Source organism: Diceros bicornis, unplaced genomic scaffold, assembly GCF_020826845.1.
Source record: "Diceros bicornis minor isolate mBicDic1 unplaced genomic scaffold, mDicBic1.mat.cur scaffold_207_ctg1, whole genome shotgun sequence".
NCBI lineage: Eukaryota > Metazoa > Chordata > Mammalia > Perissodactyla > Rhinocerotidae > Diceros > Diceros bicornis.
In genome coordinates this window covers 125,266-152,369 of record NW_026691096.1, presented here as the reverse complement: position 1 = coordinate 152,369, position 27,104 = coordinate 125,266, and the positions used below count along the sequence as shown (strand labels likewise).

The window sequence follows — 27,104 nt, the reverse complement described above, 5'->3', positions numbered from 1 at the left end:
TTCTATAACAAATGTTTGTTGAATGAATGAGTGAATGATTCTGGCTCTTGAGGGGGCTCCAATCACATACTGCCAGGCGGTAAAACAGCTCTGAAAGCTACAACTCTCTCTACCTGGGTGGTGAAGCCTATTGCAGCCTAGTATCATGTATTTATACCTGCTCAGCACTGTGCTGCGTGCAGGGAGGGTCGCAGTAACTGAAGTCATTGAGGACATGCCCTTAGGTTTGCAACCCAGGGAATCATTCCTCGCCTGCCTCAATCCTTTAACTGCTGCTGGTTATGGCTTTTCTAGAAATCACTCGACCTCAGAGCTTTTCTGTCCAATACACCCAGTGTAAAATACCTCCAAATTTCCAAGAAGCTTCCATCCAGAGGGATATAGACCAAGAGGTTAGGAATGGTATGGATGCCTATCCAACTGGATGGAAATATATCCACCAATGAAGAATCCAGGAATTTTTGTCCTGAGTGTGACCCCATTTTTTTCTAAAACAGACAAATTAAATTCATGGAAGCTGGAGTGAATAGAGAGACATAAAAAATAAAAACAGCAGACTATCTCACCCAAAATTCCTTAAATATGTTCATAGCACCTATCCTGTAACTTACAGGAGACCTGCACAATGAAGTGTTCTGTTAAGTTACATTGTTGGAGTTAATTGATAGTACACACTAACCTCTCACTCAAACTGTATTATTAAAATTATACTATCTTATTTTGGTAAAATGGAGAAACTGCAATCATTTTTGTTAACTCTAGTTCACCAAGGCATTTTTTTTTCTTTCTCTCCCTCTCTCATCTGAACTTTAAAAACAAACTGACAGGGACCTACACTGCTGATGGGAGTGCAAACTAGTGCAGCCACTATGGAAAACAATACAGAGATTCCTCAAAAAATCAAGGATAGAACTACCATACGATCCAGCTATTCCACTGCTGGGTATTTATCCAAAGAACGTGAAAACACCAATGCGTAAAGATACATGCACCCCTCTGTTCATTGCAGCGTTATTCACAATAGCCAAGACTTGGAAGCAACCTAAGTGCCCATCAAGGGACGAATGGATAAAGAAGATGTGGTATATATACACAATGGAATACTACTCAGCCATAAGAAACAATGAAATCCAGCCATTTGTGACAACATGGATGGACATTGAGGGTATTATGCAAAGTGAAATAAATCAGAGGGATAAGGTCAAATACCGTATGATCTCACTCATTAAATAGTAGTAATAACAACAACAAACAAACACATAGAGACAGAGAATGGGTTGGTGGTTACCAGAGGGGAAGGGGGGAGGGAGGAGGGCAAAAGGGATAATTAGGCACGTGTGTGGTGATGGATTGTAATTAGTATTTGGGTGGTGAACATGAGAACTTGATGTAATCCATGCAGAAATAGAAGTATAATGATGTACACCTGAAATTTATACAATGTTATAAGCCAGTGTTACCGCAATAAACAAAAAATAAAATCAAAAAAAAAAAAGTGGCAATAAATTAACCATCCCCTCCTCCAAACTCCCAGACACATGTCATCATTATATAATGATGAGAAGCAGAACTCCCCAACCCTGGAATGAGGAAGAGCTACTTTTCCATTTCCCAGAAGCCTCCAGGAGACGAGAATTTGGGAATGGGAGCTGACGGGGTACACCTTCACACTCACTAGGGTAACAATAATCGAAAAAGGTAACAACAAGGTTGGTGAGGATGTGGAGAAATCAGAACCCTCGTATCCTGCTGGTGGGAATGGAAAATGGTGCAGTCACTGTGGAGAACAGTCTGGCAGTTCCTCAAAATGCTAAACATAGAGTTACCACAGGACCTAGCAATTTCACTCCTAGGTATCTACCCAAGAGAAATGAACACACACATCCACAAAGAAACTTGTACGTGAATGTCCATCCATAGCAGCATTATTCATAACAGACCAAAAGTGGAAACCACTCAAATGTCCATCAACTGATAAATGAATAAAGAAAATGTGGTGTGTATATATATATACACACAATGGAATATTATTCACCAATTAAAAAAATGAAGTGCTGACACATGCTACAACATGGATGAACCTTGACTTTAGGCTAAATGAAAGAAGCCAGTCACAAAGGACCACACAGTGTATGACTCCATTTATATAAAATGTCCAGAATAGGCAAATATATAGAGAGAAAATAGATTAGTGGTTGTCAGGGGCTGGGAGGATGAGAAGGGTTGGGAGTGATGGCTAAGGAATGCGGGGTTTCTTTTTGGAGTGATGAAAATGTTCTAAAACTGACTGTGGTGATAATTGCCTAACTCTGTGAATGACTAACTGTATACATTAAATGGGTGGATTGTAGGGTATGTGCATTATACTCAACAAAACTGTTAAAAAAATTGACAGGTGAAATTCCTATCCCCGGGGGTGGCAAATGATGTTAAGGCCCCAGGAGATCAAGAGTTGGCTATGGCTGCCTAGTGAAAATCTGTGCTCAAGAAGACTCTTCTTGGAAATCCAATCGAAGAAAAACTGACTCAGACTCTCAGGGCTTGAGGTCGTTTACTGAATCACTGAACTTTAGCCATAGAAATCACACAGCCCTTTTATAGAGATCTCTTGGTCTTTAAGAACTGAAGTCCACTTCCTGCTTCCCCAAGAATTCATATGAAAGATCCACAACAAAGAGCCTCTCAATTTCGCTACCCCAGGAAGGACAGATACTTTCGTCTGTGTCTAGAAAGAATCTCTGCCATATTCAAGCCCCAAGTGTAATCTAATAAACTCCTTCTCGCCATGGAAATGTCAAATATTTAATAAGAACATCCAGCAAATCTCTTTGAAGTGTCCAAGGATTCAACAGACAGGACTTGATGGAATGAACAAAGGAACATAGCCATGTAAACATTTTACGGATGTTCCAGGAGAAAACAAGCCAGGCAGGGACTCCAGCTGCTCACAAAATCCATCCCCTCTTTCTCCCTGGGCTCACAGCTGGACTATATCTCCCAGCTCCTTGCAGTCAGGGATGGCCATGTGACTGAGTCCTAGCCAGTGGGATGGGAGTAGAGGTGATGCCTACCACTTCCTGCTGGCCCAGAGACCCTCTTGGGTGTGGTCCTCCATGCTCTTCCTTCCTCGGGCTGACTGGACACAGGTGTAGGATGAGACACTAGAGGGACGGCAGAGCCACGTGATGTGAGAAACCTAGCCTCTGATTGACAGAAGAAAGGCAGGTCCCCTTGCCATCCATCTGAGCACCTGTCCAAGACTGTCATATGGATAAGAAGGAAACTTCCATTGGATTCAGCAATCACACGTTGGGTGATTTTGCTATTTGTTATAGCAGCTTAGCCTATCATAACTAATACATTAATTTTAAGAGCAACATCAAAAGAGCTCAATTTATGGTATGTGAATCCCAAGACACAATTTTAGACTTCATAGGATTCCACCAGCGAGATCATATAGCTCCTCCCCACAAGAACCATTAGTAATTTGATACAATTACGTTATACTTTTTCCCCCTTGATTTCCAATTTCCTGCACTGAAAATGGTGAGATTATAGGTGATTTTAATCCTCATTGTATTTTCATGCATTTTCTAAATTGTTTACAATAATCACAACACCTCTGCAACTAAAACCTTATTAAAATACAACAGAGCTCAAGAACAGACAAACAGATCAATGAAATAGAACAGACAGACCAGTGCCAACCACGGTATACAGGACCCTGAGACATGATAATGATTACATCACCAAGAGTAGCAAAAAATGAACTTATTTTAATAAAAGTATCAGAAAAATTGACTTCTTATATGGAAAAAAATAAAATTAGTTTGCAACTTCCCACAAATTACAAAAACAAATTCCAAACGAGTTCAAGACCCAAACTTGGAAAACAAAATCTTAAAACTGAAGGCAGGGCTTTTTGGCAGTTTCATTAACATCTCCCCAGTGTCTAGAACAGCGTCTGGCATATGGCAAATGCACGAGTAAATGTCCGTTGAATGAATAACCAAAAGAGTAAGACAATAACTCCATAACATCAGTGAAGGAAAGAATTCCTTAAACAAGGACCCAAAAGCACAAACCACAGGTAAGAGATGATAACTTGACTACATCCAAGTTAACTATTTTGTGGCAAAGGGATTACAAACAAAATTTTAAAACTACAGAACAAGGGAAGATATTTATAAAACACATGATAAAGTATTATTAATAGCCAGAACATACAAAAAGTTCTTTTTCGCTTCACATTTTCTCTCCAGCTTAGTAGAGAGAGAGAACATAACATCTCGGTCAGGATGCAGACATTAGCTAGAGTCTGACCACCTGGTTTTGAATTTCTGGCTCCACTACTTTCCAGCTGTGTGACTTGGAGTATGTTACTTAACCTCTCTGTGCTTCAGTTTCCATAGCTGTAAACGATGAAGTTCTCAATAAAGAGTATTACAACAACTGTGAGGATAAAATGAGTGAATACATACGAGAACTTAGTATAATAGTTGGCACATAGAAATCACTCAGTCAATGTTAGCTATTATTATGACAGTCCTGCCTTACTTTTTTTCGTATAACTTATTGCTAGCTAAAATTGTATTATTTATTTGTTTGTCTTCCTCTAACTAGAACATAAGATCCTTAAAACAGTGTTTTCCTTTGTATTCTTAGCACCTAAAACGGTGTCTGACATATAAAAGGTCCTCAATAAATATTTTTTGGAGGAATGAGAAATCAATAAAAAAAATCAATAAGAAAAAGACAAAAAACTGACAGAAGGACGGGCTGAGGATATGAATTAGCGCGTCACAACAGAGGAAACCCTAACAGCCAAAAAAGTTAGGAAAAGACGCTGTACCTCACCAGCAGCAAGGAAAATTAAAATAAAACCACCTAAGATTCGACTTTTTATCCACTGATCTGCCAAACACTTTCAAGTCTGATAATATTGGAAGAATGTGAGGAATGCTCATATACTGCTGGTGACATGTAAACTGATACAACCACTCTGGAGAACAATGTGGCACTGCCGCCGCCGCCACCATCACAGCAGCTAACACTTCAGCGTGCTTACTGTAAGTCGGGCACTGTCTAAGCACCTTACAGATTTCAACCTGGGGCACTGTCTCAACAACTTTGTGAGGTAAGTCCTATTACTACTGCGATTCCCATTTTACAGCAGAGGAAACTGAAATATAAGGAGGTTGAGTACCTTGCTGAAAGTCACATGGCTAACAATGCAGAGCCAGGACCCGAATCCAGCCACTCTGGCTCCAGAATCCACGTAATGACTACGCTATATTGCCTCTCGCTTGTGCGTTTCCACTGGCTGAACATCTTTTTAGATACTTATTGGCAATATTTAGGTCTTCATTCTATTCACGATCTTTGAATATTTCTTATTAGCCTATTTGTGTTTTAATGATTGTAACAGATCTTTGGTACTGTGTGTGTGTGTGTGTGTGTGTGTGTGTGTGTGTGTGTTCTGTTTGGGATACCAAATCACTTCCCTAGAAGGAATGGCACTACAAGGGAGAAATAAATGAGGAGGTTTTGGTGCAGTTTATGAAAAACAGTAAAGGTGACCCAAAGGTGCACGGCAGTGCCCTGCTGACGGAAGAGAATTCACAGCCAAAGCTATGGGAAGTCAGCCAAGGCAGAGTCAGACTCTCCGGATGCACTGGCCACAAGTCCCTCCTCAGGCTGGACCCGGGGCGCCCATCTTACATGAGCGCATCACGTAGCCACTCAGCTCAGCAATGGATTTCACCTGCAGTTCAGGTGCTTGAAGAAGTCACATGAGTGAGTCTGGTTTTGTCAGCGGCTCATCTATCCCTTCTTCATCCTTTTTCTCCCCAAGTGTAATGCACAATCCAGAGCCAACCTTCCAGCTGTCATCATCTGGCTTCCTCCTGACCTGATCGAAAGTAAGATTTCAGTGGCTTCATGGGTTTGGTAGCTGCACCCCTTTCTCAGCACGCTCCTTCTCCTCTTGGGACTGACGTAGAAAATACCAGAGGTTCTTCAAAGCCACACCACCTCCGGCCAAAGCAGTAAGTCACGGACAAGCCCTTGGAAGGCTCAGAGTCAAAGCTGCCCCCAAAGATTATGGCCAGTGAGGGGCAGAGATCATTACAAACGGCAGCCAAGGGGGCAGGTGGCTGCAGCTACTGAGGCTGAAGCGCTGGGTAGAGGTCACGGTGGGACCAGCCAACAATTTCAATATTTACATGGGTGTTGGCAGCAGAGAGTGGCTGGCTCTGGGCAGTGGCTTCAATCAGCCCGGGATTCAATCCAGGCCTCGCTGGAGTAGAAGAACGTGGATGATGCCCTTTGCCAGCTTCTGGTCTACAGTTTGTTAACCAATCCTCCTTTTTCAGTTATTGGGTTGTTTCCAAGCTTTCAGTCCTTTCAACTCTTGCCATAATCTAAATGTGGGAAAATGTATCCTACCTCATTAGCCTTCTCTTTCCACAATTATTTCATTATTACCAATTTTCACGCCTACTTCCCATAAAACCCAATTCTGATAAGAGTTAATATTAAATTTTAATAAAACTTGATCAATACTCATTGGCCAGAAACTAGTCTAGTGTGAATTTTAGTTTGTGAAGTAAGACCTGTCATTGCAGATAGCCCAAGATCAGAATAAAAGAGGAAATATTTAAAAGGCAAAACAAAATTTGTTAATATATCTTCAAGATCATTACATATAATTGAAAGACTAAATGTAAATTGTTCAGCTATTCAACAAACACATTTCCTAAAGGCTTAATTCTTTGCCTCTTAGGTAAAATTGTTCTGAAAGACGAAATGATGAACAAGAAGAAAAATTAAATTTTTAAAAAAGGCTTGAGAGAGTTGGCAGAGTATATCCTTTAAGATACTCCAAATCAGTGAAAAATTACCCTATTTCCTACAGCCTTTTCTCACCCATGCTCACAAATGTTTTCCTGATAAAATAAGAGACATACAGTAGCTCCTACTCATATGTTTTTTCTCATTTCTAGGTCTTTCAGAGTTTACTAAAGGCAGATAGTTAACAAGTCAAAAACAAATCATTTTTCTGGCTGAGATTCATTTCAATATTGTATTAGCAATTCAGTATTGGATTTATCATTGTATTTAATAATATTAATATGTGTCAGTAAAGTTAACAATTTGATGTACTTTTCAAATTATATTCCTATTTCTGAATTCCCTTGCATATCAAATTTTCCGTTTTCACTTCTCTTTTCTATATCCCGATGCTGATCATGGACCTAGTCAATTCTTTCATTAAAGGAATGTTCCATATTTAGATGAAATCCTTGTAGTTACAGCACGTGGCAAAATATGCTCTTCTCACCCAGAAAAATCTGGTGAAGAAGTAAGGGCTGAGATCTCATGGTGTGGAAGGAAATCTGCCATCTCAGGCAGTTACATCTGGGAGGAGGGGCAATGAGGCTACAACAGCAATAAGGTAATCAAGCATCAATTCCTAGTCAGGACAGAGCTGTGGCGGACGCGGGTTAAGAGACTCCGGGAGACTGATGGCTCAGAAGGAGTAGAAAAAAGAATAGAGAAAACGTGACAGCTCGATCCAAGGCAGAAGGGCTGAGAGATGAGTCTGTGACATGTGACCAAGAGCAAAGGCCAGAAGCGAGACAGACAGAAAACAGGATTGCAATGGACGTAGTCAAGGGTCAGGGGCCAAGGTGAGGCTGTGCAGGGGCACCTGTCACCGGGAATCACCAAGGTGAACTGGACTTCTCACACAGAAGGATACGACTCCCAAATCCAGAAGGGAGCTAAAGGTCATGGTCCACTTTGGGGTGCTAGAGGAAAGAGACAAGGACATTTTTTTAAAAGCTCAGAAACACCCTAGAGCTCAGAGAAATTGTCTAAAAGGAAAGGAACAAGTGGTGGTGCCGAGAAAGAACGGCTTCAATCTGGGACAAGCCAGGAGAGGAGGCAGGACTGGGGTCTCTTTTTTTTGCCAAAATTTCTCTTTTCCCCTTACCCTTGGGCTGTGATAGCAGAAAGTTAATGCGAGGAGCCCACTGGGGCCTGATGGGCGCCTAGGGCACAGGTCTATGGTCCCACTATCCCTGAGGGTAGGGACCGGGCCCAGGATAAGGTGTATACTTGCTAAATCATAAGGCTTGGAGAGCCAAACTCTTCAATTTCCCGATGAAGATACTCACATCCAGAGAAGTGAACTGACTATTCCAAAATCAAACTCAGAGTCAGTGTCAGAAGTTTCTTGACTCCTGGTTTAATACCCATTTCGACACACCACACTGCCTCCCTAAAACTGGTTAGCTAAGAAAGATTTTAAAATATTCATTAAAAAATATTCTGGAGAAGTAATATATATACAAGGATATTAATTTCAGCACAAAACATTGGAAACAGCCTTAGGATCCATTAACAGGCACACATTAAATGAATAGCAGCACATCCATTCAATGACATGACATACAGCCTTTAACAAACGAGGTTGGTCCACGTGTTCTGATACATATAATGATTTCCAAAATACACTGTAAAGTGAAAAATGCAGGTACAGCAATGGTGTGGCATGCTACCGTGTGCACTGAACGCATGTGCAGGCACATGCATGCCCGTGTACGCGCACACTTATCCTTGTATACGTCTGGAACACCAGCAGAAGGACACGGCAAGAACTAGCAACAGTAGCTGCTTATGGGAAGCGAAACTCAGTGCTGGAGAATGAGACTTGTCACTGGATGCCCTCTGGTGCCTTTTGAATTTTGTACCGTATGCTCCTACTACCTACTTGAAAAATAATAATTAAAAAAATACTGCTGTCTACAAAGACAAAGCTAACATACAGGTGTTATATTAGTCAGCGTACAGGTCAAACTGTGTGGGGTAGAGGCTCAATAACAGCAGCATCGAAACACAGGAGCTCACTTCTTTCCCTCCGGCTGTCAGCTCCCCGCGTGGGAGTTCTGCTGGAAAAAGACAGGCCAGCCTCCCTCTGCCTTGTTCTCGGCCATCCCTAGGGTGTCTGCTGGCTTTACCTGGTCCCAGGTGACTTCCCCTGACATGCACATCCCGGCAGTGGGAGGGAAGAGAAAGACACTCAAGTGCCAAGAAAAAACGGTGTTGCTTTGGAAGGAGGGGTCCAACAATAGGGCGCTAAACAGATGATGGTGCCATACACGGAGCCGCACACTGGACTAGCCAGCCATCTCACAGGACTCAGGGGAAGGCTGTGCAATGCCCCAGAAGGTCTTCCTGGTATATCAAATGACAAACAGGAATTTCCAGGACAATAGAAGTAGTATATTTGCATTTTTATAAATATATATGAATAGAAAAAGGTATATATGAATATACCAAGGCATTGTCTTTTTGCTTGATGATACATTCTAATGTTCTATATTAAAAAAAAATGATGTGCTTTTGCAAAAAGAACTTATTTTTTTATTTTTGATTTATTTTTCTCTTTTGGGGGGAGGGGAAGAGGAGGCAAGACAGAGAAGTACAAGAATTTTTTTAAAAACTTCATTTGGAAAAACAAAAAGAACGCTGCTTCCACTAGTTCCTTCTTTGGTTTCTTTAAAATGTTAATAAATACCCAAAGGGTAGTGAAGAACAAGTATCCTTCCACTCCAAAAAAAAAAAAAAAAAAACACAAATGAAGAAACTGTGGGAAATTATCCTATTAACTGAGTCGTCATCTTTCTCTGGGAAAGTGCTATATGAACTTGAACACTGAGAGAACAAGCCGTGGGAATAAAGGAGCCCATATTTCGTGTGTGTGTGTGTGTGTATGTGTGTATGTTTCAGCCAGTAACAGAAGCACCAACGTGCTAACAAAACAGAAACTGTAAAGTTAAAATCCCAACTCAGTTTGAGACCCCCAGCGAGTGACTGTGTGCTGGGTTTTCTCCTGTGGCTGGGAGAAAGCACTTCTGGCCTCAAGCGCTAAATAGGTGGGCTGTCGAGCTGGGTACCAGCATGCTAAGTGGATTCCTCCAGCAGCACTCTCATCCAGAGATGCACAATACCAGATTCCTGCACCCATTCTGGGAAACTGACTCTGCGGACGCCTGAACCATGGCAGTGCTCGGGGGCTGGGGGGCACCAGGGAAAGGATGCTGATATGTATGAGGCTACAGTGGGGCAGCTATAGAACTTGAACCAGAAAGGAGATGAGACAGCCATGAAAGAAATGTAAAAGAAAAAAATCTTATTGCAAATTATATTGATGCTATCATTAGAAGTCCTTTAAGAAACCTAAAGAGAAACTCAAAAGGGTTCTCTATAATCAAATTGCAATATTTTTTTAAACAAGGGAATATATGGATTTATTTACTTTTTTTTATGTATATCAAAGAATAGGATGATTAAGCAAGGAAGAGTCAGAGACTGGGGAAAACATATTTCTTAAAAAATATGGCCATTCTATTATTTCAGGGCTGCTGAGCCTAACAGAATACCAGGCCTCCTCTGAATTTCACAGCACGTAGCAAGTCAATTTTGGGTCATCCCATCCATTTTAAATGTATGAAAGAACCATATAAGACATACAAGGGGGACAGAAGGAAAAATATTTTGGAATATACAAATGTTTATTAATATCAGCAGCAATATCAAACTTAAAATTTCTTAAATATGTAAATGCCAATTCCCACTGTATTTCTTTTTTTTAAATTGAGATATAATTGACATATAACATTATATCAGTTTCAGGTATACAACATAATTACTTGATATATGTATATACTGCTAAATGATCACCACAATAAGTCTAGTTAACATCCATCACCACACAGTTACAAATTTTTTTTCCTGTGATGAGAACGTCTAAAATCTATTCTCTTAGCAACTTTCAAATACGCAACACAATATTATTAACTATAGTCACCATGCTGTACAGTACATCCCCAGGACTTATTTATTTTATAACTGATTTATTTACTTTTAAATTCATTGACATTTAGTGTTCCCATTACACTGGTGAATTTTGGCTGCAGAGGCACTCGAGTTGGTAATGTATGACATACGGGGAGATAAGCTTGAAACATTACCAAACTAATTACTCTTTATTTATTTATGGTCCATGAGACCACGCAGATTAGTGCAAAGGTAAGAGTTTAGAGTCAGACAGCGAAAGGCCCAAGACCTAAGTCTGTATCTGAGATGCAGCCCCAGCAAGTTATTTCAACTTGGATAAGCCTCAGTCTCCTTCAAAAAATTAGCTATTATTTTACAGAACTGAGAGCCCAGAAATAAACCCACACATCTATCGACAGCTAGTTTTTGACAATGGAGGCAAGAACATACAACAGAGAAAGGAAAGGGTGTCCAATAAATGATGTTGGGAAAACTGGACAGCCACAAGCAAAAGAATGAAAGTAGACTATTATCTTATTCCATACCCAAAAATTAACTCAAAATAGATTAAAGACTTGAATGTAAGACCTGAAACCATAAAACGCCTAGAAGAAAACATAGGCAGTACACTCTTTGACATCTGTCTTAGCAGTATCTTTTTGAATACCATGTCTCCTCAAGCAAGGGAAACAAAAGAAAAAATAAACAAATGGGACTACATCAGACTAAAAAGCTTCCGCACAGCAAAGGAAACCATCAACAAAATGAACAGACAACCTACCAAGTGGGAGAAGATATTGGCAGATCATACATCCAATAAGGAGTTAATATTCAAAATATACAAGGGACTCATACAACTCAACAACAAAAAAACAAACAACCCGATTAAAAAATGGGCAGAGGACATGAACAGACATTTTTCCAAAGAAGATATACAGATGGCCAACAGGCACATGAAAAGAAGTTCAACAACACTAATTATTAGGGAAATGCAAATCAAAACCACAATGAGATATCACCTAATGCCCATGAAAATGGCTATTATTAAAAAGATGACAAGAAATAACAAGAGTTGGAGACGATGTGGAGAAAAGGGAACCCTCACACACTGCTGATGGAGTGCAAACTGGTGCAGATACTATGGAAAACAGTATGGAGATTCCTCAAAAAAATAAAAATAGACCTATCATATGATCCAGCTATTCCACTTCTGGGTATTTATCCAAAGAAGAGGAAAACACTAATTCGAAAAGATATTTGCACCCCTATGTTCATTGCTGCATTATTCACAATAGCAAAGCCTTGGAAACAACCTAAGGGCCCATCAACAGATGAACGGATAAAGAAGATGTGGTACATACATACAATGGAATACTACTCAGCCATAAAAAAGATGAAATCTTGCCATTTGGGACAACGTGGTTGGACCTTGAGGGTATTATGCCAAGTGAAATAAGTCAGACAGAGAAAGCCAAATGCGGTATGATTTCACTCCTATGTGGAAGATAAAACACCAACAACAAACACACAGATACAGAGAACAGACTGGTGGTTACCAGAGTGGAAGGGGTTGGGGGACGGCAAAAGGCGTACATGGGCACATGTATACGGTGGGATGGCAGCTAGACTTTTGGTGGTGAACACGATGTAGTCTATACAGAAGTTGAAATACAATGATGAACTGAAATTTATATAATGTTATAAACCAATGTGACCTCAATAAAAAATAAATTAAAAGCAAAATAATAAATAAATAAACCTGAATAAGCCTCAGTCTCCTTCAGAAAATTAACTATTATTTTACCATGTTGGGTCCTATACAGCATAGAACACAACTAAGAATTCTACAACCCAAATCCTTTCAATGAGAATTGGAAAAAAAAAACAAACATCTTTCACATATTCCTAATGCACATAGGGGAAAATTTTTTAAATTAGAAGTTAATTTGTCAATGGAAATTAAGAACCACTAGAATCCTGGTGGCCCAGGTTCGGATCCCGGGTGCGCACCGACGCACTGCTTCTCCGGCCATGCTGAGGCCGCGTCCCACATACAGCAACTAGAAGGATGTGCAACTATGACATACAACTATCTACTGGGGCTTTGGGGGGAAAATAAATAAATAAATAAAATTAAAAAAAAAAAAACAACACTGGAATCCATTCAACAAAGCTTTATTAAGCTACCAACTGTGCAATGTACCAGATATTGCAAGGATTGGAGGCTGCAAATGTGGTCTCTGCTCTCACAGTCTACCTGTGAGCAAACAGGTAGGCACACGTCCATCTTCTGCAGGCGTGTTTGGAGATGCCAGCCTTGTTCACTATCTTTCTCTGAAAACTATTTTGATCACAGACCTCAGTAAAGGTGTGACCCTAAGTGGCCATGTTGTACCCCACGACAATCCCCTCTTTCCACCTTCCCACCTTCTGCCCCAGCTGACTAGACCCAAGCCTTGCTGGCCAGAAACCAGCAGACGGTGAGATCCTGTCTGGAAAATCCAAACTAAGAAACAGAAACTAAGAAACTGACAGAAGGCGGGAGCAAGGGAGGGAAGGCTAGAGAGACAGACAGACCTTATGCTTCTCACCTTCTGGTCCCCAATGCTAATAAAGCTCATTCACACTTGATTTTGTGATAAGCTACTGTATGTTTAAAATAAAACCCTCCTTTATTGGAACCAGTTTGTAGAAGATGTTACACACGCACATTAAACAACAGACACAAAGAACTCTGTTACCTACTTACCAGCCACGTGACCCTGGACAAGCCACTTATCTCTATGAGCCACAGCTTCCTTCGCAGTAAACAAAGGTCTGCCTGAGAAGACAACTGGGGAGATGGGGGGGCGGGGTGACTGGTGGAAAGGTGCCAGGTGAAGGATACGTTCAGTAAGGGCTACGGGCCTTTGACCGGGGTTATCACCCTGGGTTATAATGACCACGGGAGGCCTCATGAAAGAAAAGGCCCTCGGAGCTGGACCTTGAATTTGGAGAAGAGGTGGAGGTGGGCCGATGAAGAGACCACTCTCAGAGGGAGAAAGGACTCCCAAGAACGTTGCAGGCAGCTGAGGCCTACGGAGGGCACGGACTGTAATAAATCCTTTTAGTGACCAGTGATGTCTGACATTGAATCTGAAGTTGTTTTCTGCCCTATGCGATGATCAAAGAGATGAAAGACAGCTAACTGTATTCCACCCAGGGCCAAATGTCTAAGGAGAAATGCTAAAGGACCCAACGTGTTAGGAAATAGTGATGGGGGAGCTGGTGGCAGGACCACGAAAACCTCAGCTCCCAAGACACCCCATCAATACGTATGAGCTTGGGCCACTGTGTTTAGATATTGAAGAGAGTGATCCCAGGAGGTCAAGGATGTGGAAACCCTTGGGTTATAGAAAGATGGGAAGAAAATCCTACAAGCTGCTAGACTACAAACAAGTCAAAACAAAGAAAAAGAAGATGGTTACCTATAAAAGAAAGAGAAGCAGATTGGCAGAGAAACAACATCTGTACCACTAAATGCTAGAAGAAATAAAACAGTGTTTATGGAGTTTGAAGGAAAATAACTGTTATCAGAGAATTACACGCACACCCAGACTATGGTTTATGCATGAGGCCAAAAGAAAGGCAGCTTCAGACATAAAAAAATTCAGAAAAAATATCATCTGCATGCGCTAATAAAAATATTAAATGAGGGGCTGGCCCAGTGGCATTGTGGTTGAGTGCGGTGCACTCCACTTCAGCAGCCTGGGGTTCACAGGTATGGACCCCGGGCACAGACCTACACCACTCATCAAGCCATGCTGTGGTGGCATCCCACATACAAAATAGAGGAAAACTGGCACAGATGTTAGCTCAGGGCCAATCTTCCTCACCAGGAAAAAAAAAAATTAAATGAGAAAGTACCCAAAGAAGAAAAGCAGAGGGTGTAATTTATACGGAATAGTGGTTATCAATAAAAACAGTAAAGTGTCAGAAAAGTAAAGTCTAAGACGTTTTTGATACTATGGATGTCAATATAATGTAATAGTTAAGAAAAAAAAGTTTTAACAAGGGCAAAAATAAAGAAGCCACATGGAATTAAAATTCCAGATTATTTCAACAAAACCTATGAAATGTAAAGGAAGGAGAAGTCAAAACGTCCAACACATTTTGTCTTGTTTGGTAGTAGAATATTTTGGACAATGGTTAATTTTTGACATTGATAGAGAAATACAGAGAAAAGCACCCGTGTTCAAAATTTTTAAATAGTTCCCAGAAGAAGAAAAGAAGGATACAGAGCCTCCAAACTACTAAAGAAAAAAAAAAGGAAAAATGAAAACTTGACATATTCTGCAAATCACAAGGAAAGAATAAGGAAATACTTTGAGTACCACGAAAGTTTATAAAATTCAAAGGCAGGATATGATCTGTGCTGTCCAATATAATAGCCACTACCCACCCTGGGTTACTTAAATTTAAATTAATTAAAATTAAACAGGGCCAGCCCGGTGGCTTAGCGGTTAAGTGCGTGCGCTCCGCTACTGGCGGCCCGGGTTCGGATCCCAGGCGCGCACTGACGCACTGCTTCTCCGGCCATGCTGAGGCCGCGTCCCATATACAGCAACTAGAAGGATGTGCAACTATGACATACAACTATCTATTGGGGCTTTGGGGAAAAAAAAAAAGGACGTGGATTGGCAATAGATGTTAGCTCAGAGACGGTCTTCCTCAGCAAAAAGAGGAGGATTAGCACGGATGTTAGCTCAGGGCTGATCTCCCTCACAAAAAAAATAAATAAATAAAAATTAAATTAAATTTAAATTAATTTAATTTAATTTAAAATCCAGTTCCTTAGTCACACTAGCCACATTTCAAGGGTCTATCGACCTCCATATTGGACATTTCCATCATGGCAAAAACTTCTAGCAGACAAAACTAATAGTCAGTGAAAAATATAAGATAACAAATGAGTCCATGTTAAGTATGATCCTATTTATGTTAGATATACACTTCTATATATATATATATATAAATGTGACCAGATTAAACTGTCAATGGTGGTTTCTCTAAGAAATAAGATGACCGGGGGTTCTCACTCTCTATACACTTTATTGCTTACATTTTTAATAAGCATATTTTATTCTTATAATGAGTAAAAGTCATTGACATATTTTCAAATGGAATAACAAACCAATCAACCAACCTCCTTCTTGAACTTGGTACAGAACTTGGTTCCAGTCCCTGAACTAACCAAGTAACTGACTTCAACTTGTATATATTTTACTGTGTACACTTGTATTAATCAATAATTTCAAGATGGCACTGTCTGTGTCCCGTACTTAGAAATTTTCTATAGTTTCGCCAAGCTCTGGAAAAAGTTTGTTCCGGGCCCCAGGGCGATATCACCATTTCAGATGAAAGTCTGAGCCGACATTTGATAATTTCAAACTGTATTTCTTGAATTGAGAAGGTTGCTTGGGCAGAAGCTGTGAACACACCATTCCATTTAGATTTATATAGTTGATAGATCAAACTTCAGAAAGGGCAGCTTTGAATTATCCCTTAAATTTTCCATGACAAGAAAAATCTATTGAGAGTTATGGCAATTTTTTGCATCTCCCCACCGATTCCACACAGTTGATTAAGAAGTTCCCACAGGGGCCGGCCCTGTGGCTTGGCAGTTGAGTGCGCGTGCTCGGCTGCTGGCGACCCAGGTTCAGATCCCGGGTGCGCACCGACGCACCGCTTGTCCGGTCATGCTGAAGCTGCGTCCCACCTACAGCAACTAGAAGGATGTGCAGCTATGACATACAACTATCTACTGGGGCTTTGGGGGAAAAAAATAAAATAAATAAAATTAAAAAAAAAAAAGTTCCCACAGCCAATCTCAACAATACACAGATCAAGTCAGAAGCAACAACATACCGCACAGAGAATAACTTCACTTTTTTTTCCTAAATTGGGGGTGAGAGAAGAGAGGTTATGTTCTTTGTTAACAGAATTCCGAAGTTTTAATTTTGCCAAATACCAGATCTTTAATTTTTCTAAGAAAAAAAAATTATATTAAAAATATCTACTGAAACTACTTCATATCTACCCCAGGGAATAACTTAGTGATTTATCTGCCAACAAAAGCATATTCATATATGCTTATTTTATCCCCTATATAAATATTCTTGGTGGCTGCCTCCTATTCCACCATAGTGAATATGGAAGATAAAAGCTCTCAGAGGAAAGGAGATGAACAACATCAATTTGTCTAGGAAACATGCATTCTGAAAGTCAGTGTTGGTAAAGCAAGGAGAGAGATTTGATTTTGTTGCCAACTTGAACACTAATTTTATTTGGGGCCAACTGTGTGACCCTGTTTCCAACACTGGACAATAACTATGCTTAATGTGCGATGATAGGCTGAGTAAGAGATGATGACCACTACCCATGTACTGCACAAAGGGAAAAGGTGCATATCAATGGGGCAAGGATAAGAAGATAGTTAAAATTAATTTTTATCTACGTAGAAAGTCTTTGCTAAGAAAATAACAGTATAAACAAGATTATCTTAGAACTTTTAATTAGCTTGAAAGTTTTCAAGATCCTTCAAGCTTTTTACAAAGACCTACTTACTTCTCCCAAATGTAAATCAAGTGTTAAAGCAAGTTATTTAAAGAATCTTTCTGGGTAATCCTCTATTACTCTAGCTCTAATTGCTGCGTATTGTTTGAAGATAATAAAACTACACTTCTCTGAATATAGTTTCACTCAGTAAAATGGACAATCCTTCTCCTCCCTCATGTTTTTTGGAATTATGAAATTTTTGTAGTGGTATGCCACTTGTCAACCAAAAAGCTAGACAAAGAGCACATTTTCCATGAAAAATGAGATATAAAGATAGCAAGATGCAAGTATTCTATCATACTTAAGCCATTGCTTTTAATTAAACATAAAAGCCACTGCTTTTAATTGAACATAAATATTTCATTCATGGTTTTTCAGCATTATCCACAAAATGAAATACTCTTCTTAGCCCATAAAGAAAATTCCATGAAAATGAAAGAAAAACCTACACAGTAATAGTCACATTTTGGGGCAAAATCATCTAATTGGGTATTTTGTTTTTATCTGAGGCCGTAGTTTTAACTTCATATGTCTAAAATAACTAGTAAATACATTATACTCAATTACGGGGGTAAATTAATTCCTTCAGGCCACAAGGGTACTATTTAGTAAATTATTGCTTTATGCACTGACCAATACCTAGTGGCTTCAAAGCGATAATTCACCTTTAAAAGGTAAAGTGTTTACCTACTCATTCCTCCAAAGGCTCATTATTTGTCAATTCATTTAAATTGGTGGAGACGAAGAGGCCAAGCATAGAAAAGAGGAGTCTTTCAAATTTTAACATTTACAAACTTGAGCTATTTACGAAAAAAAAAATCTAGGTTTCTACTGAGCCATACCATCAGTACACGAGCCAAATGAAACACAATCACCCCCAAATTTGGCGCACATCATCTAAATCCAAATCCAAAAAAGTAGTCCCACAAGCGCAGCAACTTGGATTTTGACTAATCTCCTTACATTTTAACAGACTACAATAAATCCATTATATCCACCTCTTCCCACTAGGAGCTGTTATCATGTTTCTGCTCTTGGTTATAACATTTCAGTCCCCTGGGCGTCTCTAAATGTTGAGTAACTGTGCTAACATATAATTAATGTGCTGATGCACAAAACTGAAGGCCTCTGAAGAGCGCATGGAGATGCCTTTGGGTGCTAATCTGGGAAGTTCACACAGCCCACGGGCTCCTGGGGACAGGCCCGGATCAATGGACCCAGAGATGAGTAATTCTTTGTACCATAGACATTCTTGACTGTGTAAGCAAAGAAGTACTAATGAAATCTTCAAAAGAACGAAGAACGATCAACAGAAATTACAGTGGAGAAGAGAAAAGTCCAGGGTCTCGTCAGAAAGATAATGGACAGATGCTGAAATTATCTGGGTAATCCATCATATTTGCATCTGGGTCCATTTCTGGCACTGGTGCTATTGTTTCAAAAACATATCTATATTTAGCTACCTATCACAGGCAAATTTCTATCACTGCATAAACAGAACTTAGGCTCAGATTTCTGTAGAATCTCCTTTCCTCCGTTTTCAAAAAATATTCTAGACTTGAATTATAACATTCGGTACTTGAAGCTGCCACTAAAGTACGTATTCACTGCAAAAATAAAAAAAGCAGTTCGCAAATGCGAGATACATTTAGTCAGCTTTTTTCTTGATCTCTTTTAATATTTTATAACACGTTAAGGCTCAGTAAAAGTTCCTTTCTTAGACAAAGCTTCAAACAGATGTTAGAATGCAAACGCTTTACGCTTTAAATCATCAATCACTTAAAGAATTCTCTCCATGAACTGAATAAATAAGCCATCTGCGACTAAGGCCTCCCTATCATGTGTTTAAGCTGACCCACTTCATCAGTCACCATGGTTTGCAAAATCTCACCTCTAAGGGGCAGCATTAAGTGCTCCGTGCCAGCGCATAGTTAGAATCCAACAGGGCGAAAGGATAATGTAAAGACCTCTCTTTATTTAACATGACCCCCCTGCCTCTAAGAACAGAACTTCAATACCACCCTTAACCGGAAGCAATCTTTTCTCCAACAGGAGGGCAAATCAAGTCTGCGAGGGAGAAAGGGAGCCGGTGAATGGAGTCAGAAACCCGATCAGGTGTTAAAACGCACGGTGTACCTGGCTTTGGAGACCGAACACCAGTTTTGCAAGCAGGATCTGGACAGGTCTGCGGGAACTGCCCCCACGACAGAGCCTAAAGCAGCGGATCGGACCTGCCCTAGAAGGCTCTGCAGTCAGCTCGGCGGTGGCAATCCTGCGCAGCCCCGGGAGCGGCCGGCCCGGGACCCCCTGGGCGCCCCCTGCCTGGCTGGCGCGGAGCAGGGTGGGGGCCGCGGCCCGGGAAGCACAACTTTCCGCAGGTCCCCGCCAGCAGCGCCGAAACGAGCGGGGACAGATACCAAGCCACTCCCCACCATGGGCTCTTCTTTTTTCTGGTGGCGGCGGCGGCTGGGGGAGGGGTGGGAGGGTCTGGAGGGACTTAAGGAGAGGATGACAAGGAGCAGAGAGAAGGACGACTTGCCACCACCGCGGCCGCCACAAAGGGAAGGGCGACGCGCCCCCGCTCGGTCCCACTGAGTCACACGCCGGCCAGGGCAGCGCGGCGCACCCGCGGGCTGGGCGGGCGGGCGGCGGGGATGGGCGAGGGCCAGCCGGCCGCGCGGCAGGTGACAGCGGCGTCGCCTGTCCCCGCACCTCCCCGCCCACCCCGGGGCCTCGCTGCACCGCGCCGCTCCATCCGGGAGCTGCGCGACCCGGACCTCCCCACGGTCTCGGGGCCGGACGAACCCCACGCGGGGCTGCCCGCCCGCGCCCCCGAACCCCGCGCCCGAGCGGAGCCCGAGATGCGCGCGGTCCCCGCAGCCCCGTCGCGCCCCGTGGCGCCCGCGCGCCGCGCGCCTACCCCTTGGCGTGCTCGGTCTCCTCCTCATTGTCCCCGTCTATCCCGCACGTGTCCTGGTCGTCCAGCTCCAGGCTCTGCTGGCTGGCCGCAGACTCGCTGTCCCCGCCATCGCGGCGGCGCGGACCCGGAGGCGGCGCTCGGCCCGGGCGTGGGGCCGGCGAGGCGGCGGCGGCGGCGCGAGCAGCTCCCTCTAGAGCCGCCCGCCGTCTCCTCGGAGCCCGGAGCCCGGGGCGCCGCGCCCGCCCGCCCCGCCCGGCCTGGGCCCGCCCACCGCGATCGGGGCGGGGGCGGGGGCGGGGAGGCGGCCGCGCATCCCCGATCGCCCGGGGGTGGGGGCGCGGGTGGCAGTCGGGGGTGGTCTCGAGCCGCAGCCGGGCGCAGGAGCCGAGCTCCAGACCCCGCAGCCTGCACGCGCCTCACCCTGGGGCTCAGCTCTGAATGCAGCAACGTGCACACTCCAAATCCGAGTCTTCATTTTGGGGACACAGGCCACGCGGTTTTACATCCTTAATGTTAGGAAGTGCTTTTACCCAGTGGAGGGATTTTTTTTTACTCAGGAGTAGGCGTGCCAATGATTTCCAGAAGCTTCCCACACACACACACATATGTACACTTTTTAAAAATTCCGTTTCACGTGTCTATATCTATCTTTCCAATACACTATAAAATCAAAGTCAAAACAGAGTGCTTCCAACCTTTCCACCTCCCCGTTCCAAAGATGCTGGAGCTGCCCCAGTTTTCGATGGACACCGCACACAGTCGGCTGAGACCAGAACAATCATCTTGAGGGAAATGGGGGCGTTGTCCATGATTCAGGGGGATTTGACAGTGTCAGGTAGGCCACTCTGGCTTCCGCAAGTCAAAGTCATGACCTAGACCTCAAGCAACGGAGTGGCTTTGTGGGCTGAAATCCCGTGTCTCCAGGTGAACGGAGGAGGGGCAGGAGGCACTCCATGGATTGCCCAATAAAAGGCAGGGAAGTTCAGACTCATTTGCTCTTGCAGCCTGCACCCAGCAGCGCTTCCTTTGCTGTCCTGTAATGGGTGGTGTTCAAAGGTCCCGCCAGGCCCAGGGAAGGTTTTACAAAGGCAGTGGAAAGTTACCAGAAACTGTTCAATGAGGAAAGTGAGACTTGAAAAAGCTGGCTGAAATTGTTGGTGTGGGTCCTATTTTTGCAGGAGGTGTTGGGAGCATTTTGCGGCTTTTTTTTTTCCCATAAGGGAAAAAATGCAACAAGACAGAAGTATCTAAAGACAAAAATTGCAGAGCGATTTCAAAGTTCACCAGCCTTCTGTCACTGACTGATGTTGAGCCAGCTAAGTTTCTGTAAGAAGGGCAAAGTGGGGCCAAAACACAAAGGAAATACAAATCTTTCACAATCACAACTATTTCTGAGGCAGAAAGTCCCACGTGGCCTCTGGCTTCAAACTTTAGGATAAAGGTGGATAGAGATGAGTGAGTTTCCTGCAGCTCATCCCTATGAACATGAGGAGTTGGATAACTAACCTGTTTGGGTAACAGCAGGATCCTGACCAGGAGTAAGTCTATCAGATCAGTCACTATAACCAATTGGAAGAGTTCTCTAAAAGAGTTTTAAAAAACAAAGCAAAGGAAACTCAGCAGACATATATTTATTTGAATGTTTGAGAAGCTTTGACTAAGACCATCTGAAAAAAGAATAAGAAAAATAATTCTGGAGAAATAGAATGAGGGCATCGAAAACCAGCTAAACACTAGAAAACGATGACAAACAGGGAACATCTGTTCCCCAGAATGGAAAGAAGTTGCCAAGATGTCTGTTCAAGACTAGAGTGAGGTGTTATATAACACCAATGTTTGTCATTATTAATCATTGGAAGGTGGACAAAGTTTGCCAATGACCCTGGAGACTCCTAAATCCTATTGTCATGTATAGAAACTCGCTTTGTTTCTAAAAATGTTTGCTTTTTTCCCCTGGTTTAATCCCAGAGTTTGTGGAATTGGAACAAAGTGGTACCTTCTAGAATCTCAGATCTAAGATTTATTTGGGGTAAGAGAGTAGTGTAGAAGGACTACAGTGTTCAAAGAGGCCCTTGGGAATTTCCTATGTTTGACTCATCTCCTATTACAGATGTAAGACCATAGTTGTATAATTGGTCTTGTTTGATTTAAACTATTATAACTTTTTTGCTTTTTTAAAAATTATGGTAAAATACGCATAAGACAAAATTTACCATCTTAACCATTTCTAAGTGTACAGTTCACTAGTGTTAAGTATATTCACGTTGTTGTGCAAGCAATCTCCAGAGCTTTTTTTATCTTGCAAAACTGAAACTATACCCATTAAACACTCACTCTTCAGTCTCCCCTCTTCCCAACCCCTGGCAGCTGCCATTCTACCTTCTGTCTTTATGAATTGGACTCTTCTAGGAACTTCATGTACATGGAATCAGACAGTCTTTTTGTGACTGGCTTATTTCACTTATCAATAGTTTGTTTGTTTGTTTGTTTTTCCCTTTCCTGCACTTTAAATTCCCACTGTTATGTTTTAAATTTGCCAATAAAGAGGGAGCCCACAAAACCCTAGACCTCCACCCTCCACTCCAATAAAAGCAGAACCCCAGGCCCATGTACTCTCTCTCTCTACCTGCAGCTTTGCTGTGTGGCCCCAGGTGTGCTGTGTAATTTCCAGGTCCTGCAAGTAATCAACCTTTATCTTTTCAAAGTTTCCTGATGGTTATGTCACAGACTAGGTGCCTTGAGAAACTCAAAGGTGGGTTTGGAAGCAATTAACTGATCTCCAATTTGTTTCTTTTCCTTTTGTGTGTTAAGGAGATGTAACCACCAGCCATCCTGAAACTGACCAAATGAGGCATTCAAGCGAGATGTAACCACCAGCCACCCTGAAACTGACCAAATGAGGCATTCAAGCGAGATGTAACCACCAGCCACCCTGAAACTGACCAAGCCTGACTACAAGACCTAGGCCCATGACCTTTGCCTTATTTTTAATACAAAGATCTCTCCAGGAGGAGCTTAGGCCTCATTATGTGGAAGCATGTTCTCCAACTGAGCCTGTGCAAGCGAATCCCCGTCTCTCCCTTTTGGATATTCGTTCTCCAAGCAAGTAAAAGTTCCTGCTTTCCTTTGTTTGGGGACGCCATGACTTTGAAAACGATTCCTCATGGCCTCCTATTTGCTGCAAATACACTTTACTTTGTGAGACAACTTCCACTGGTGTAGAGTCTTATTTAACTCACCAGGAGGTGAACCCACTTGGTTTGGTATCAGTTATTGCTGAAGGGCGTCTTGTAATCATAATAAAAACGACAAGGGCCTGTCCACCCACAACATTGGTTATCAATAGGCTGAGACTGGCACAAAACAATGCTGTATAATAATATAATTAATAACAGTAATAATTATATTTATAATTATTATATCAATAATTAAATTGTGTATATGTTAATATATAATAATTATATTATTATTGTGCACTTTTTTCAAAATACTTTCCCTTATTTTGTTTTATTCTTATAGCTCCTCTGTTATGTCTCTATATTAAGTTATTGAGATTTCCCCTAACAGGTGACATCACCAGGCCTGAGGGAAGTGACATCCCTCACCTGAGATAAACACAGACACATCATTGGTGAAACCAGACCCAGACTCTGGCATCCTGACTCCCAGAACAGCACTGTCTCCAGCAGCCCAGGATGCTATTCGGAGCCCTCACGTTTACGAACTGGGATCCACCTACCTGTGTGAGTGGTATTCCCTGTCGTCGTCAACTCTCATGCCAGCCTTTGTTAACAAAGGCAGTGACAGAGAAAATGTGCCCCAAGTTCCATGGCTGTTAGTCTTGAATACACAATCGATATCACAGTGCTCTGTCTGGCTAGCTGGAAGTTCAAATATATCCTAACGGCTCCTTCCAGGGACTTGAATAAAAAAGGAAACTCTCCCCCTGAGAAAAAATGAATGCACTTGGAGCAGAGAAACACAAGCCCCCTTGCAGGTACTGCTGGTGCTGGTTGGAAAGGGGGCCCTGAGGAATTGGCACATTGTCATTTGGTGAAGACACAGGACAAGATTCCATGAATGAGCCCTTATAGAGGCAGGGGGTTGCCCAGGGTCTCAGAGGATGTCACAGATCCATGTCAACCAATTCTGCACACACATTCCGTTCAAAGGGTGCCTCTCTCTGGGTGGGTGAGAACAGCAGTGCAGAAACAACATTCTGCTCTCGTATGTGTCACAGCATCTCTGAAGTTAATGTCATCACTGAAGGTAAGATTAGGAGGCTCCAGTTTCACCACAGTCAGCAGCTTTACGCTACCTCACTCACAAGAGCCCAGTTTCACCATCTGTGACCCAGTGCTCTGGTCTCGTCCTGCCCATAAGGCAATTAGAGTTAAATCCAGGAGTTAGAAGACCACTGGAGTGCTGTGTTCAAGTGAGAGCTACCCTCTTCCCCCTTCCTCCCTCCCTCCTTCTCCCCCTACCCTACCTCCAGAAGCCTGGTACTAGGCGCTTTGAAATGTCTAGAATAGCGCATTCATCTTGCCTTTTGACCAAGTGAGTTGGTTTCTCCGATCCAAGCTCTGGTCCCTGTTTAAGGTTGAGAAAATAGGATTATCTTTATCTTGATAATCATTCTACAATGTCTATGTATATCAAATTATCATGTTGTACACTTCAAATATATACAATTATATTTGTCAATTATTCCTCAATAAAGTTTTTTTTTTTTAAAGGTTGAGACATATGTAACAGGTGCTGGTGAGGATGTAGGGAAATAGATGTGCTCCTGCACTACAGGTGCAAGTGCAAGTTGATGCAACCTTTCTGGGGAACAATTTGGAAATATCTATTAAAATACAAAATCCCATGCTGGAATTTACTCTTTGGACATACTCTCAAAAGCTCACAAAGATATGTGTGCAAGAATATCAACTGCAACGCTGTTTGAGTGATGGGAGATTAAAGGGACATCTCATGTTGTCTCAGAAGTGAGGCTACAGCCCCAAAGCTGAGAATAAGAGTGGATAATCCCTGTATCTGAATGACCAGCTAAGAGGTTCAGTGGCCGATACTGTCCTACCTCCTTCAGCTTATGTGAACCCAAGTGCAGGGGTTAGAGGATCACTGGAGTGCAGTGTCTTCCCTCCCCTGAAGCCAAATGAGTGGGCTCCAGAGAACCTCCAATGGAGGCTGAGTGTGCCTGAAAGAAGGGAAGGCGGACATCTCACCTGAGCTTGCTAAGAGGCAGGGATGCACGGGTCCACCCGGGCACTCCCGTTGTTGCAGAGCTTGGTGAGAGAGTTCTGGGGAAAACCAGCTATATTTCCTCAGAAGTTTGAGAACAGACATGAAGATAGAGACCAGTCCTTGCTTCTTGCTTGGGTAATTTTGAAATACAAAGCTTGCTGGAGCAATCAGAGTTGTGTGCATGTCCCAAGGGCTCAAGCAGAAACCAGGAATAGTAGCTGGGTTTGAGCTATCCTGCTGGTACCCTGCCCAAGAGGGCGGCTGTCTAGCTAGAGGGACCTCAGAAATAATAAGTGTGAAGTGTACAACCAGGTGCAGGGGCTGAGGGGAGAGACTAGAGATCAGCTAGCTAGGAAACTTTCGGGTTGTCCAAAAGATTTGCACAAAAGCACCATGAAAGAACCGACATCTGGACACCTGCCGCATAGCGGGCATCAACAACCATGAGAAGATTATATCTGCACCAATTAAATAAAACAGCTTACATACACCATTTTGTCCTAATCCCTCTTCCCTCCCATCTGGACTCTGGAGAAGCCAGAGCCCTGGAGTGTGAGGAGATCCTGTGAGCCACAGAAAACGCCAGAACCAAGGGTGGGAGTGGATTTGGCATTGGACAGGAGATTGAAGATTTAAACAGAATGTGACTGGAGTGAACTTTTTTTTTTGGTGAGGAATATTAGCCTGAGCTAACATCTGTTGCCAATCTTCCTCTTTTTGCTGAGGAACACTGGCCCTGGGCTGACATCCACGCCCATCTCCCTCTACTTTATACGTGGGACGCCTGCCACAGCATGGCTTGAGAAGTGGTGCATAGATCCGCATCCAGGTTCCGAACCTACAAACTCCGGGCTGCCGAAGCGGAGTGCGCGAACTTAACCCTAAGCCACTGGGCTGGCTCCCTGGAGTGAACTTTTTAAAACCTGAAGTGCCGAAAGCTCTAGAATCTGCCCAAGATATCACTAAGGGTGGGGGAAGGGAGACTTGAAAGAGCGTGATTGAAAGTAGTGATTAAAGAAAACATACAACCATCTTATTTTGTAAAAACAAAAACAAAGCTGAAAAACCCTATGTATCATTTTATTTACTTGTAAGTAGTATATCCAGGCAAAAACAGTATCATTCTTTTAAGAAGAAACTGTAGATTGATTCAGAGTCCTGAACCTTTTTATTTGCATTTATGGCGAAGGAAGATTCACATGTGCTACATGAAGCAAACTTCAGTATGAAAATTGGTTGGGATTATAGCCTGGCTGAATTTGTGAAAACTCTGACGTGAAGAATGGTTGTGGAAATTTGTGGAAAGGGGTTTAAGTCATACTTTTTCATTAGATGCATCCATTTGCCCACAAAGATTTCTGAATGTGACCCTTCTTGCCCCACCCACAAGGACAGCCACTTCCTTGTTTGCTCGGCAGTGGAAATGGATTGTTGCTGAACCAACCACATCCTCTCCAACTCATTTGCCTCAATCTTCTCCCCTTCACGTAAC

The 27,104-nt window shown here is 42.5% G+C and overlaps 1 long non-coding RNA gene across 1 annotated transcript in view; it reads right to left on the bottom strand.

The window, feature by feature from the left end:
* The window catches only part of LOC131402675 (uncharacterized), a 35,161-nt gene extending 14,785 nt beyond the window's left edge, over window positions 1–20,376 (bottom strand). Inside the window, exon 1 of the long non-coding RNA XR_009218882.1 lies at window positions 20,363–20,376. This is a non-coding gene — a long non-coding RNA (uncharacterized LOC131402675). The remainder of the gene's footprint in view (window positions 1–20,362) is intronic.
* Between the last annotated feature and the right edge of the window lie 6,728 nt (window positions 20,377–27,104).